This window comes from Eumetopias jubatus, unplaced genomic scaffold, assembly GCF_037043125.1.
Source record: "Eumetopias jubatus isolate StellerSeaLion01/CBP00866 unplaced genomic scaffold, mEumJub1_p1.0 scaffold_1, whole genome shotgun sequence".
Lineage (NCBI taxonomy): Eukaryota > Metazoa > Chordata > Mammalia > Carnivora > Otariidae > Eumetopias > Eumetopias jubatus.
In genome coordinates this window covers 10,306,773-10,322,384 of record NW_028274807.1, presented here as the reverse complement: position 1 = coordinate 10,322,384, position 15,612 = coordinate 10,306,773, and the positions used below count along the sequence as shown (strand labels likewise).

Below are 15,612 nucleotides of genomic sequence, written 5' to 3'. Positions count from 1 at the left end.
GGACTTGAGAAAAAAGTGGAAGACATGAGTGAGTCCCTTAACACAGAGGTAAGAAGTAACATAGCAGAGATAAAGGGCTCAATAAATGAAATGAGAAACACACTTAATGGAAGGAACAGCAAGATGAAAGAAGTAGAGGAATGAATTAGTGACCTAGAAGATAAAGTAGTGGAAAGTAATCAAGCTGAACAAAAGAGAGAGAAAAGAATTATGCAAAACAAGAATAGACTTAGAGAACTCAGTGACTCCATCAAATGTAATAACATTCATATTATAGGAGTCCCAGAAGAAGAAGAGAGAGAAAAGGGGGCAGAAAATTTATTTGAAGAAACAGTAGCTGAAAACATCCCTAATCTGGGGAGGGAAATAGATTTCCAGATCCAGGGGGCACAGAGAACCCCCAACAGAGCCAACAAAAGCAGATGAACACCAATACATGTTATAATTAAATTTGCAAAATTTAGTAATAAAGAAAAAATTTTAAAAGCAGCAAGACAGGGGCTCCTGGGTGGCTCAGTCAGTTAAGTGTCTGCCTTTAGCTCAGGTCATGATCCCAGGGTTCTGTGATCAAGCTGCACATTAGGCTCCTTGTTCAGTGGGGAGCCCGCTTCTCCCTCTACCTCCAGCTCCCCCGCTTGTGCTTGTGCATGCATGCTCTCTCTGTCAAATAAATAAATAAAATCTTATTTAAAAAAAGGCAAGACAAAAGAAGTCATTAAATTACAAGGGAAAACCCATAAGGCTAGCAGGAGATTTTTCAAAAAGAAACTTTACAGGCCAGAAGAGAGTGGCATGATATATTCAAAGTGCTGAATGGGAAAAATCTGCAGCCAAGACTACTCTATTTAGGAAGGCTATCACACAGAATAGAAGGAGAGATAAAAGAGTTTCCCAGGCAAACACAAACTAAAGGAGTTCATGACCACTAAACCAGCTCTGCAAGAAATATTAAAAGGGATACTTTGATTTGGATTTCCCTGATGCCAGGTGATGTTGAGCACTTTTTCATGAGTCTGTTGGCCATTTGGATGTTTTCAGTTAGCTGGCGATGGGTATTGAGAAGGGCACATTCTGCATGGAGCACTGGGTGTTATGTGCAAACAATGAATCATGGAACACTACATCAGGAACTAATGGTGTAATGTATGGTGATTAGCATAATAATAAAAAATAAAAAATAAAATTTAAAAAAAAGGATACTTTGAGTGGAAAGGAGAGACCAAAAATGACAGTAGGAGACACAAAAGCAGTAAAAATGATATTTCTGTAAAAAATCGGTCAAGAAACTCACCAAAAAAAAGGATATATAATATAAAAACATATACCCAAAATTTGGGGAGGAAAGGAGAAAAGAATACATTCAAACTTAAATGACGATCAATTTAATATAGACTACCATATGCAAAAGAGGTTGTATGCAAACCTAATGGCAACATTAAATTAAAAGTCACTAACAAATAGGCAAACAATAAAGAGAAAGAAATTCAAATATATCACCAAAGAAATCAGTAAAACATGAAAGAGAAAAAAATATGAAAAGACCAGAGAAAATCTTCAGAAACAACCACAAAACAAATAATAAAATGGCAATAGATACATATCTACCAACAATTACTTTGAATGTAAATGGATTCAATGCTCCAGTCAAAAGACATAAGGTAACAGAATGGATAAAAAGCAAGGCCCATCTATATGCTGCCTACAAAAGACCCATTTTAGACCTAAAGACACATGCAGTTTGAAAGTGAGAAGATGGAGAAATATTTATCATGCAAATGGATGTCCAAAGAAAGCTGAGTACCAATACTTATATTGGGGGGAAAAAAGACTTTTTTAAAAGATTTTATTTATGTATTTGTCAGAGAGAGAGCACAAGCAGGGGGAGTGGCAGGCAGAGGGAGAAGCAGACTCCCTGCCAAGCAAGGAGCCCAAGGCAGAACTTCATCCCAGGACTCTGGGATCATGACTTGAGCTGAAGGCAGATGCACAACCAACCGAGCCACCTAGGCATCCCAGAAAAAAAAAAAAAAAGAGAGAGAGAGACTTTAAAACAAAGACTGTAACAAGAGACAAAGAGGAACACTATATAATAATAAAGGGAACAATCTAACAAGAAGATATAACAGTTGTAAATATTTGTGCACCCAACATCGGAGCACTCAAATACATTAAACAGTTAATAACAAAAATAAAGGAATTAGTCAATAATAATACAATAATAATAGGGGACCTTAACACCCCACTTACATCAATGGACAGATCATCTAAACAGAACATCAACAAAAAACAACAACTTTGGGGCAGCTGGCTGACTCAGTTGATTATGCATCTGACTCCTAATTTTGGCTCAGGTCATGATCTCAGAGTCATGAGATTGAGCCCTGCATTGGGCTCCATGCTCAGCAGGGAGTCTGCTCTAGATTCTCTCTCTCCCTCCGTCCCTCCCTCTGCTCACTCTGTCTCTCTCTCTCTCTACTCCCCCCTCTAAAATAAATAAATACTTTTTAAAAAATGGCTTTGAATGACACACTGGAAAAGATGGATTTAACAGATATATTCAGAACATTCCATCCTAAAACAGCAGACTACACTTCCTCACATAGAACATTCTCCAGAATAGATCACATATTAACACAGAAAACAAACCTCAACAAATTCAAGAAGATTGAAATCATACCACACATCTTTTCTGACCACAATGCTATGAAACTAGAAGTCAACCAGAAGAAAAAATCTAGAAAGACCACAGATACATGGAGGTTAAATAACATGCTACTAAATAATGAATGGGTCAAAAAGGAAATCAAAGAAGAAATTTAAAAGTACGTGGAAACAAATGAAAATGAAAACACAACAGCCCAAAATCTCTGGGATATAGCAAAAGCAGTTCTAAGAGGGATGTTTATAGCAATACAAGCCTACCTCAAGAAGCAAGAAAAATCTCAAACAAAAAACTTAACCTTGCACTTACAGGAGCTAGAAAAAGAACAACAATAAAAACCTAAAACCAGCAGAAGGAAGGAAATAAAGATTAGAGCAGGAATAAGTCATATAGAAACTATAAAAACAATAGAACAGACCAATGAAACCAAGAGCTGGTTCTTTGAAAAATTTCATTAAATTAATAAACCTCTAGCCAGACTTATCAAGAAAAAAATAGAAAGGACTCAAATAAATAAAGTCACAAATGAGAGAGGAGAAATAATAACCAACAAAACAGAAATACAAACAATCATAAGAGAATATTATGAAAAATATATGCAAAAAAAAACTGGACAACTTAGAAGAAATTGATAAATTCTTAGAAACATATAACCTACCAAAACTGAAACAGGAGGAAACAGAAAATTTGAACAGACCAGTAACCAGCAAAGAAATTCAGTCAGTAATCAAAAAACTCCCAACAAACACAAGTCCAGAACCAGATAGCTTCACAGGATAACATATAAAAAAAAAAAATTCCAAAATATAGAAAAGGAAGGAAAACTTCCAAATTCATACTTATGAGGCCAGCATTAGCCTGATACTAAAACCAGATAAAGACCCCTAAAAAAGAGAACCACAGACCAATATCCCTAATGAAGACAGATGCAAAAATTCTCAATAAAATACTAGAAAACCAAATTCAACAATACATTTAAAAAAATCATTCACCACAATCAAGTGGGATTTATTCTTGGGTTGCAAGTGTAGTTCAATGTACACAGATCAATCAATATGATACATCACAATAAGAGAAAGGATAAGAACCATACTATCATTTCAACAGACACAGAAAAAGCTCTTGACAGGTACAACTTCCATTCATGATAAAAAAAAAAATCAACCTTCAACAAAATAGATTTAGAGGGAACATACCTCAACATAATAAAGGCCATTTATGAAAAACCCACAGCTAACATTATCCTTAATGTGGAAAAGCTGAGAGCTTTTCCCCTAAGGTCAGGAACAAAACAGGATGTCCACTCTCACCACTTTTATTCAACATAGTAATGGAAGTCCTAGCTATAGCAATCAGACAACAAAAAGACATAAAAGGAATCCAAATCAGTAAGTAAGAAGTAAAATTCACTATTTGCAGATTACATGATACTAAATACAGAAAACCCTGACAACTCCACACACACACACACACACACACACACACACACACACAAACCTGCTAGAACTGATAAACAAATTCAGCAAAGTCACAGGATATAAAATCAACATACAGAAATTTGCTCCATTTCTATACACCAATAATGAAGCAGCAGAAAGAGAAATTAAGAAATTGATCCCATTTACAATTGCACCCCCCCCAAAAAATAAATAAGATACCTAGGAATAAACCTAACTAACAAAGTGAAAGACCTGTACTCAGAAAACTATAAAACATGGATGAATGAAATTCAAGACAACACAAAGAAATGGAAAAACATTCCATGCTCATAGATTAAAAGAATATTGTTAAAACGTCTATGCTACCTAAAGCAATCTACACACTTAATGCAATCCCTATCAAAAAAAGACAGGGCGCCTGGGTGACTCAGTTGGTTAAACATCTACCTTTGGCTCAGGTCATGAATCTTAGGGTCCTGGGATTGAGTTCCAAGTTGGTCTCCCTGCTCTGAGGGGAGTCTGCTCCCCACTCTCCCTCTGTCTCTCCCCCCACTCGTGCTCTCTCTCCCTCTTTCTCTCAAATAAATAAAATCTTTAAAAAAATATATAACCTCTGCAATAAATGGTATTGGGAAAATTGGACATTTGCAATGACATGGATGGAGTTAGAGAGTATAAGCAAAATAAATCGTGCAGAAGAACGAAACTGGACCATTTTCTTACACCATAAACAAAAATAAATTCAAAATGGATGAAAGACCTAAATGTAAGACAGGAAACCATTAAAATCCTAGAGGAGAAAACAGGCAGCAACCTCTTTGACCTCAGCCACAGCAACTTCTTACAACTAGTAAGCAACTTCTTATATCTCCAGAGGCAAGAGAAACAAAAGCAAAAATGAACTATTGGGACCTCACCAAGATAAAAAGCTTCTGCACAATGAAGGAAATAACAAAAGTAAAAGGCAACCAATGGAATGGGAGAAGATATTTGAAATGACATATCAGATAAAGGACAAGTATCCAGAATCTATAAAGAACTCATCAAAATCAAAACCCAAAAAATAAATAGTGCAGTTAAGAAATGGACAGAATTCATGAACAGACATTCCTCCAAAGAAGACATACAAATGGCTAACAGACACATGAAAAGATGCTCAACATCACTCATTATCAGGGAAATACAAATCAAAACCACAATGAGACACTACCTCACACTGGTCAGAATGGCTAAAATTAAAAACTCAGGAAACAACAGATGTTGGTAAGGATGTGGAGAAAGGTGAACCCTCTTGCACTGTTGGTGGGAATGCAAACTGGTGCAGCCACTCTGGAAAACAGGATGGAGGTTCCTCAAAAAGTTAAAAATAAAACTCCTACAACCCAACAATTGCACAACTAGGTATTTATCCAAAGGATACAAAAATGCTGATCCTTAGGGGCATATGCACCCCAATGTTTATAGCAGCACTATCAAAAATAGCCAAATTATGGAAACAGCCCAAATGTCCATTGACTGATGAATGGATAAAGAAGATGTGGTGCGTGTGTGTGTGTGTGTGTCACACACACACACACACACACACACACAGGTAAACATACAATGGAATATTACTCAGCCATCAAAAAGAATGAAATCTTGCCGTTTGCAACAACATAGATGGAACTAGAGTGTATTATACTAAGCAAAAGAAGTCAGTCAGAGAAAGACAAATATATGCTTTCACTCATATGTGGAATTTAAGAAACAAAACAAATGAACATAGGGGAAGGGAAGGAAAAATAAAACAAGATAGAAACAGAGAGGGAGAGGGAGAGAGGGCAAACCATAAGAGACTTTTAACTACAGAGAACAAACTGAGGGTTGCTGGAGGGGGTCCAGGGTGGGGAGCTGCACTAAATAGGTGATGGGCGTTAAGGAAGGCACTTACTGAGATGAGCACTGGGTGTTATATATGTGATGAATCACTAAATTTTACTCCTGAAACCAATACTATACTATATGTTAACTAACTTAAATTTAAATCTAAAAAAGACCCAGCAGCATTTTTTCACAGAACTAGAATAAAAAATCCTAAAATTTGTATGGAACCAATTTGTAAAAGACCTCAAATAGCCAAAGCAATCGTGAAAAAGAAAAGCAAAGCTGGAGGCATCAAAATTCTGACTTCAAGTTTTATTTCATAGCTGTAGTAATCAAAACAGTATGATTCTGGCACAAAATAGACACATAGATCAATAGAACATAATAGAAAATGCAGAAAAAGAAAAACAGAAAAAAAACCCACAATTATATGGTCAATTAATCTTTGACAAAGCAGAAAAGAATATCCAATGGGCGAAAGACAGTCTCTTCAACAAATGGTGTTGGGGAAAACTGGACAGCAACATGCAAAAGAATGACACTGGACCACTTTCTTATACCATACATAAAAATAAACTCAAAATGGATTAAAGACCTAAATGTGAGGCCTGAAACCATAAAAATCCTAGAAAAGAACACAGGCAGTAATTTCTTTGACATTGGCCGTAGCAAACTCTTTCAAGATATGTCTCCTGAGGATGGGTTAGTCTGGTGATGGGTATTAAAGAGGGCACATTCTGCATGGAGCACTGGGTGTTATACGCAAACAAGAAATCATGGAACACTACATCAAAAACTAATGATGTAATATATGGTGATTAACATAAAATAATAAAAAAAAGATATGTCTCCTGAGGCAAGGGAAACAAAAGCAAAAATAAACTCTTGGGACTACATCAAAATAAAAAGTTTCTGCATGGTGAAGGAAACAATCAACAAAACCAAAAGGCAACCTACAGAATGGGAGAAGATATTTGCAAATGACATATCCAATAAAGGGTTAGTATCCAAAATATATAAAGAAGTTATAAAACTCAACATCCAAAAAACAAATAATCCAAATAAAAAATGGGCAGAAGACACGAACAGACATTTCTCCAAAGAAGACACCCAAATGACCGACAAACACATGAAAAGATGCTCATCACTTATCATCAGGGAAATGTAAATCAAAACCACAATGAGATATCACCTCACACCTATCAGAAGAGCTAAAATCAACAACACAAGAAACACTCATACACCATTGGTGGAAATGCAAACTGGGGCAGCCCACTGTGGAAAACAGTATAGAAGTTCCTCAAAAATTTAATAGAACTACCTTATGATCCAGCAATTACACCATTGGGAATCTACCCAAAGAATACAAGAACACTAATTCAAAGGATACATGCACCCCTATGTTTATAGCAGCGTTATTTATAATAGCCAAGGTATGGAAGCAGCCCAAGTGTCCATTGATTGATGAATGGATAAAGAAGATGTGGTATATATATAATTGAGTACTATTTAGCCATAAAAAAGAAGGAAACCTTGCCATTTGCAATGACATGGATGGAGCTAGAGAGTATAAGCAAAATAAATGGGTCAGAGAAAGACAAATACCATATGATTTCATTCATATATGGAATTTAAGAAACAAAACAAACAAGCAAAGGGAAAAATATAATAAAGGGAGAGAGACAAAGCAAGAAACAGACTCTTAATTATAAAGAACAATCTGATGGTTACTAGAGGGGTGGGACATGAGGAGATGAGTGAAATAGGTGACAGAGATTAAGGAGGGCACTTGTGATGAGCACAGGGTGATATATCGAACTGTTGAGTTACTATATTGTACACACCTGAAAGTAAAAGAATGCTATATATTAACTAGAATTAAAATAAAAACTTAAAAAAAGGACTGCTACAGGCTAAATCTTTGTGGTCCCCCAAAATTCGTATGTCAAATCCCAAAGCCCAATGTGATAGTATTTGGAGGTGGAGCCTTTGGGAGGTAATTAGGTATGAGGGTGGAGCCCTCATGAACAGAATGAGTGCTCTTATAGAAGATCCCACAGAGCTACCTCTCCCCTCCTGCCATGTGAGGACACCGTAAGACAGCCAACTAGAACCATGAAGCAGGTCCTCACCAGACATGGAACTTCCTGGCACCTTGATCTCAGACTTGCAGTCTCCAGAACTATGAGAAACAAACTTCTGTTGTTCATAAACCATCCAGTCTATGATATCTGTTATAGCAACTCAAATGGACTAAGACAAGAACCAAATATCAGTTAAAAGTCAAAAGGAGAGAAGAATTCTTATGTTCATAGGTGGTGCTCACATTTTCCTTGACTCTATTATAAGGGTATGAAAAGATTAATGGATAGCTAAAGTCTACAGAGGAGAAAATAATTGGAAAATTCTTGAATTACATCGACATTTGCTCTTCAATTCCCAACTATTATTGGTTCTTTACCAAATTCCAGTGAACTCTAACTTGGTAGTATCTCCTTAAATTAGAGAATCATGAAATGGACCATTGAAAAGTAAAATAAATAGAATCAGAAACTAGTTTGTGCATTTGATGAGTAGGTTCAGGGAATTGAGTATTCCCAGGGTGGACAAAAGGTATGAGGCCACTCACAGCTGACAGAATCATAAAGGATTATTGAAAGGAGTTTTGTTGAGACAGACAGTCTTTGTCCTGAGATTGGTAGCATATCCTCCAAGAAGACAGACCTTGACCTTTACACACAGCAATAATTCTATCTCATTCAAAAAGAGTTGGTTCGAAACAGAGATCCAGTAGATTCTGGATGGACTCCTCGATGTAGATCCACCAGAGTTAAAAATTCATCTTAGATCAATTTTACCAGAAGAAATATTTCTCAAGCACCACAGATCAAGTCAGTATCACCTAAGAACATTATTCCAAGAAAAAATCCCTACTCACTTCCTCCATGAACTAATCTAACATGCTTTCCCTAAAGTGTCTTCCAAGCAGGAGCCAACATGCTCTGGAAGCAGCCCGTTTCTGTTCTCTATCACATCACTATGCTGGACAAATGGTGATGCATATCTAATTCCAACAAGGACCACAAAGAGCAAACGGGTCTCCCCAGCATCTCCAGAGAATACATTATATTCAGACTTGCTTTTTTGATGGTAACTCTTTATTGCTAACAAAATATCTAGTCAAACGATGGGACATTTGCTCAAGTCAAAATTCATTCCAAATGGCCATGAAGTCTATCTATTTTATGTCTGCGGCTTAGTGAAAGCTAACTGTCCATATTGTTTAAGTAGTTAAATAGGAGAACCAATGGTCTCCAAGCATGCCCAGCTGCTCACTGTGCCTTAAGTAATGAATAGTATGTCTTATTTTTATTTAGTACTTTTATCCTAGTCACCTGGTCTCTTTTAAAAAGAAATGCTTCTAAAACTAATATTTACTTGTTCCTCCAGAAACACTTTAATTGGCTTTGTGAAATCAATGGCTCCCTTGATAATTGATAAGAGAGCATCTTTTTCCCTGTCCTGGCAATATCTTGGTTTAAATAACAGGACAGATAATTCTTTCACAAATATGAAAAACAGATTTTCGGAAACAAGCTTATTTTATTAAGCCATGTTATTTAATTTTATCTGACATTTGCAAGTCATTTTTGCTAGTAAGCACTCTACATTAATACCTTGAGTTCACATAGAGTTTAACAATATGAATTTCCATTCAAAGGAAAGTATAATATATGTTTGGCAGAAGCCAAGTTCATGAAGAATTAACAGTTATCAAATCCCAAAGGGAAACAAATTCTGTTTCTCTCTTGCCAGCTGTCAAGCATCCAATTTGCACTTCCAATATTCTGTGTAGTTATCCTAGATTCAGGAATGAGAGTACTGGAATCTCCTTAGCACATCCATGTCCATCCATAGAAAATCCAAACATTTACAGGTGACCAACTGCCACTGAGGTAGGAAAAAAACATATCAACATATCGACTTTAAATATTTTCATATTAAGAATATCCAGAATGAACCACAGAAAATAAGCTATTTTTATATGCTTAAATAGATGTGATAGAAACCATTCTAAACTTACAAATTAAAGGGATCCCTAAAAAGTGGTGTTAAATGAAAATTGGTCATTGAATCTTCTTTCCCACTGACCTACATTTTAAAACATATAAAATATGGCTCCAAGTTTTAAAATCTGGAAACCAAACATTAATACAAATAGGAAATATTGAACAAACATAGATCTTTAAGGGAAAGATGTGTTCTTACTATAAATAACACATATGAAAATAAACTGTTTTGAGTAGATGTTCAAGTCTCCACCATTCCCTGGGTCTTCAGAATTGCTGTTTAATTTGAAACAAAACAAAACAAAAAACAAAAAATCCAAAACAAAAAACCTGTATCCATCTGGAAAACTCCTACTCAATTCTAAATGTTCAACCTAAATACCACCACCTCTGCATACCTAGCCTTCCCTGTTCTGTAATCCCTAAGGGGAAAAAAATGTCCACACCATTCCATGAGCCCTAGGACAGAATTAGGGTACTTCCTTCTTCCCCTAGCACCTAAGCATTCCTCCTTCATAGCCTCAGGACCAATTATTGTCATCATTTTTGAGAACCTAGATCCTCCACTGGACTTTGTGCTCCCTGAGGAGGGAATGCTTAATGAATCTTTGGAGGTCCAGTGCCTACCTCCATACCTGGCATCTCATTGGTACTAAGTAAGCACTTATGAAATGAACAAGTAAACAAATGAAAGAATTAATGAATTTGAAAGGAAATATAATCAATAATATTGTAGTAACTTTGTATGGTGACAGGTGGTAACTAGACTTATTGTGGGGACCATTTTGTAACATATAAAAATAGCAAATCACTATGATGTACACCTGAAGCTAATAGGATATTGTACCTCCATAATACATAAATAAGCACTTTGAATTTAAAAGCTTAATGTAGATACTGTCCAGATTGCCCCCTATGGATGATTCAGAAACACTTTCAGTTATCAGGTCCCTTATATCTCCTATTGTCAATATGGGGCATTTTTAGTTTGGTTGCTCTAAATAAACTGAACTCTCTGATTTCAGAAGTCAGCACTGACAGACCTCTTAGACCTGAAGGGTTCATCTGCTCACCTCAGAGTGACTCAGCAATGGGCTGGAGCCTAAGACATGCCACGTGTCTCAATTGACAGACTTTTTAAAGTGCTCCCCAGATAAATAACAAGTATTGCTAGAGGGATTATGTACTTACAGAGCAGGAACAACTCTGGACCTGAAGGAAGGAATAAAGTTACCAATTAAAGTATGTGTAACATCTAAACAGCAAACAGGAGAGAAAGGCAAAGAAGGGTGCATAGTCAGAGGCCAATACATTCTCAAAAGCAGGCCATGCAATGGTCACATCACACGTTTATGCTGATGGGAATGACTCACCTGCAGACTTTAGAGAGTTGTTCAGATGGATGGCTGAGCATATGCCAGCTTTTAGAATCTTCCTGAGAAAGAGTTTTGAGTAAACACCCACAGGGTTGTGATCTATATCTTAACCTCCTCAGCCCTCTGTGATAGCAAAAGACTGACAGGTGGTTGTGAGGCAGAGTATCAAGAAAGAGGTGGTGGATAAAAACAGCCTAGAAAAACGACCCACAATGTTTTTCGGCAGGCTTGTGTCATAAAAAATTAAAGGCTTTTTTTTTTTTTTTTAGGATACATCTATAATTTTATTACAAAACCATTCTTTTGGCATTAGTTGGTTACAGTGATAGCAAGATACTGTGAGTGTGGCAGAGCAGCTCTAATGTAACACTGCATTCCCTGCTTCCTGAACCCAAATTTAAGTTACCTTATACCCATTACATACAAGTTACCAGCGTTCATTAATGCTGCAAATCCTGACGCATATTCCCTTTAGGGAGGAGCTGATGCTAAGGGATTAGGGTAAATGTTGGTAAGTCTACAAAAGTTCCTTCATGGGACTTTCTGTTTCTTCACCCTCCCCCCAAATTAGTTTGCTTTAAAAGAATCAAATTACTAGTCTGAATAGCAGCAGCACCCAAGGAGCATCACACTTAGTTCTTGTTAAAAAGCAGTACCTGTGCAATGCACGTTTTACACCACAGGCAAAGGGAATGATCACTTTAGTTTTAAACTCCTGCATTAGAGTCTCTTAAAAAAATAAAAGCATTCCATCGAGTTCTTCCAGATGGTGTTATTGCTGTACATCTGTTGGTGGGTCACTCTCTGTGCTGTGTTTGCTTTGAAGGGCTCTTCCAATATATCTCCAATATTCTTTTCTTATAGTGTCCTTTTCTTTAGCTAGAATTTCACACAACTCTAATGCTTTATTAAGAATGTCCTCCTTGTTGTCACATTGGTTTTCTAGCATGTCTTCATAGATATCCACAAGAAAGGCAATTAGGTAGGGGGAACTGTGACTTGGTTGTAAATCAAGTAACTGATTTAACAGATTTGGATATTTGGAAAGACCACGATCCTGTAAAATCCCTTTCAAATAGTTCCATGCACTTTCATTATGTGGTACTAATTTGATCATTTCTAGAGTGTACTGGACTTCTCTCTCCAATATAGCACGATCATTGTAGCCAGTGGTGTTAGAAATTACGAAGTATCTTTGGTTCCAGACAGAGTTATTTCTCACATCCTCCTTAAGAAGTTGGTCTACATACTACAGCTCATTATCCCAAAGTTTAAATTCCTGAATAACCCACTGTCGATGTTGCCAGGCATGATAATTCTTTGCATCCTGATTAAGAATATCAGCAATAAACTCAAGCTCCTGAGATGGATCTTTTAGCCATTCCACTAATACTCGCCTATGATGCCAAACTTGATAGTTTTGGGGCTGTTCCTCAATTATGGCAGTGATGTAGTTCATTTCCTCATGTAGATCCTTTTGAAGTGACTTTAACTCTCCGAAAATGCCACACTGTATAATTGGCTGCATTTAACTCAGTAGCATCCCTGGTTAGTTTAAAAGTTCGTTCACTTTTTTCATCACGCTGCAGGATAGCCCGGAAATAATCATAAACATCTCTAAATTTTTCACTATAAATGATCTGGACCACTGGATTGGGGCCATCATTCTGCGGCACTGGATCTATATCAGCCCATTCTGCTCTGTCCCTGTAGGGGACATAGGTGCGCGAGTCCAGGCTCAGGAACCCGTCGTCCATAGGGGACGCCACTGCTTCTCGTGGCTCAGCCGCCATAGCTTCTTCCTGCTGCTGCTGGGGCGGCGGAGGGTGCGGCTGGGGCCGTGGCGACTCCGGCTGACCGGACTCGCTGCCCTGCGCAGCCTCTCCGACCCCCTCCGTGGCCGCCATCTCGCCTCGGTCCGCAATGGAGGTGGCGGCCAATTAAAGGCTATTTTAAGGTACACTGAGTATTGATGGAATTGCAACCAAAATGACAATAGAGGCCTCAATGTTTTCAATAGATAAAGAGAAGAGAATATCCAACTGTAAATAAATTACCAGCAGACCTCACTGGGGGTGGGGAAGTGGAAGATTCTCTAACACATATTAGATGGGAAAGAGAGAAGGTACTTTTCCTCTTGCATATTTTAGTTTGTTAATTATGAATTTAAAAGTTTGATAACCTAGAGTCTATATTCTACCTGCTGATTCTTCAGTCTACAAAAGAACTTTTAAATTATCCAAGATACTAGACTCTTCCTGATGCAACCACCAGAGCCTACGGAGGATCCAAGTCAGAGATTGGCTTGAACTGAAACAACCTCAAGAAGGTGTGATGTAAAGTGGATTTTTGAAATTGTCAGTTGCTGAAATCTCTTGGTGTCAGGGGGCACCCTTGTATTTAAAGGTATTTAAACCTCCTATGGTCACTCAAGCATGCAAAGTACAGTATTCCTCTAGTACTCTTTAAGTAACTATATGACAAAATTTGTTTACAGAATTCACCTCGATAAAACTTCAGAATTCCTAATTCAGTAGAATTAAAGATTCTCTTACTCTTTCTCCTTTTTGTCTCTATAGTCATATTTCTCTGTCTATTTCTATTTATCGAAATTGTTATCAATTTCTATAATGTTGACCATTACCAAGAGCTGTTGTCACTTTCTAATAGCAAGATCTAGATTTTGGAAATTTGAAGAGTTAATGACATCTGCAGAAGTTCTCAGCAAAGTAGGTATGAACATATGTTTATGGTTTCTTTTAATTTCACATTATTCCACTGTTTCATCTAATGCACAGAACTAAGAACTGATATCATGTAAGCTACTAAATTTTGAATCTGTAATTTCTAACCATCTTTAACAAACTCCCGAGAGAAAGAAAAAAACAAGACAGTCCTCTACTTTCATATAAAATAAAAATCTGTGTAGGGGGGTGGATTGCAGAAAGCAAGTGGAGTACAACTTAAATAATATATTCTTTATGATGAGGAGACTCCCAGAGATTAAAAAGTCTTTAATTATACCTCATCTTTAGACATATTTGTACTCTTCACTAGTTTATTTCTAGTATTTCAAGCATGCCTCTTAATATTTTGTTTGCTTTTCACATGTGAATACACAACTGACAGGCTTAAAAGTTCACATCTGAATACATGATTGATAGGCTTAAAGGTAATGCATGCCTCAGGTTAATTTACCACCAAACTTTCCATTTTTCTTCTAATTTTATAAATTTTTTAAAGCCTATGTTTCTTATCACAGATATCAGCATTTGGGTTCTAATATTTTCCACTCATTTTTTAAATTAAGGCCAAAATTTTAGAAATATTCAAACAACTTTACAAATACTGCCTCTCAATCAAAGATAGCAAAGGGCCAAAGTTGAACAGTCTAGACAAAGGCAACACCACACACACAGCTCATTCCACAGCCAAAGCCCAAAATCTGCCTTAGAATCATCATTACCTCCATGTGTGAGTGAATTTAGACTCAGAGATCACCTGTACTACCAGGTGACATTAGAAACAATGCCCAAATCTCTGGACACTTTCTGTCTGTATCGAAGCCATACTGGGATAATATCTGTTCCTCACAAAGACCATGACCCTCAAATTCCCACTTCTACACAGCAGTTTCTTCAGCCTAGAATATTCTTTCCCCATCTATCTTCTCCAATTTTCCTCTGGCTTATTCCTATTCTTCAGTTCTCAACTTAAATATAGCCTTCCATGTACCCGCACATCAGACTCTACCTATCCTCAGTGTCACTGGGCACCTGAGGCTTACCAACATGCCTCAGGCTTGTAATGAGGTTTGCTGGCTATCTTCCTGAATGACCATCAATCCTATACATACAATCTGGAAACCTGCCTCCCCTGTTCCATTCTACGTCCCCACTGCCTGGCACATACATAGTATACTCCGGACAAGTCTTAATGGGACTGGATTAAGCCAGGTTAAATGACAAGTTCATTGAACACAATTTGTATCTGAATGAGATCTTTCTTTTTGTCATGTTTAGGCAGGAAGGAGACAGAAATTGCAGGCAGAGTAGAGTGGGATTCTTCACTGCATCACAGTGAAACAATCTCATTGAGCCACGGAGGCTATTTATGTGGCGTCCCAGTGGGACAAGTTTTCCTTCTTACAGATACGTCTCCAAGGGCCAAACAAAGCAAAACAAGGCTGTACTTTGGCCTGA

At 37.2% G+C, this 15,612-nt stretch overlaps 1 pseudogene; it reads right to left on the bottom strand.

Moving 5' to 3' along the window:
- Positions 1–11,987: 11,987 nt before the first annotated feature.
- On the bottom strand, positions 11,988–13,317 carry LOC114218844 (protein farnesyltransferase/geranylgeranyltransferase type-1 subunit alpha pseudogene; annotated as a pseudogene).
- Between the last annotated feature and the right edge of the window lie 2,295 nt (positions 13,318–15,612).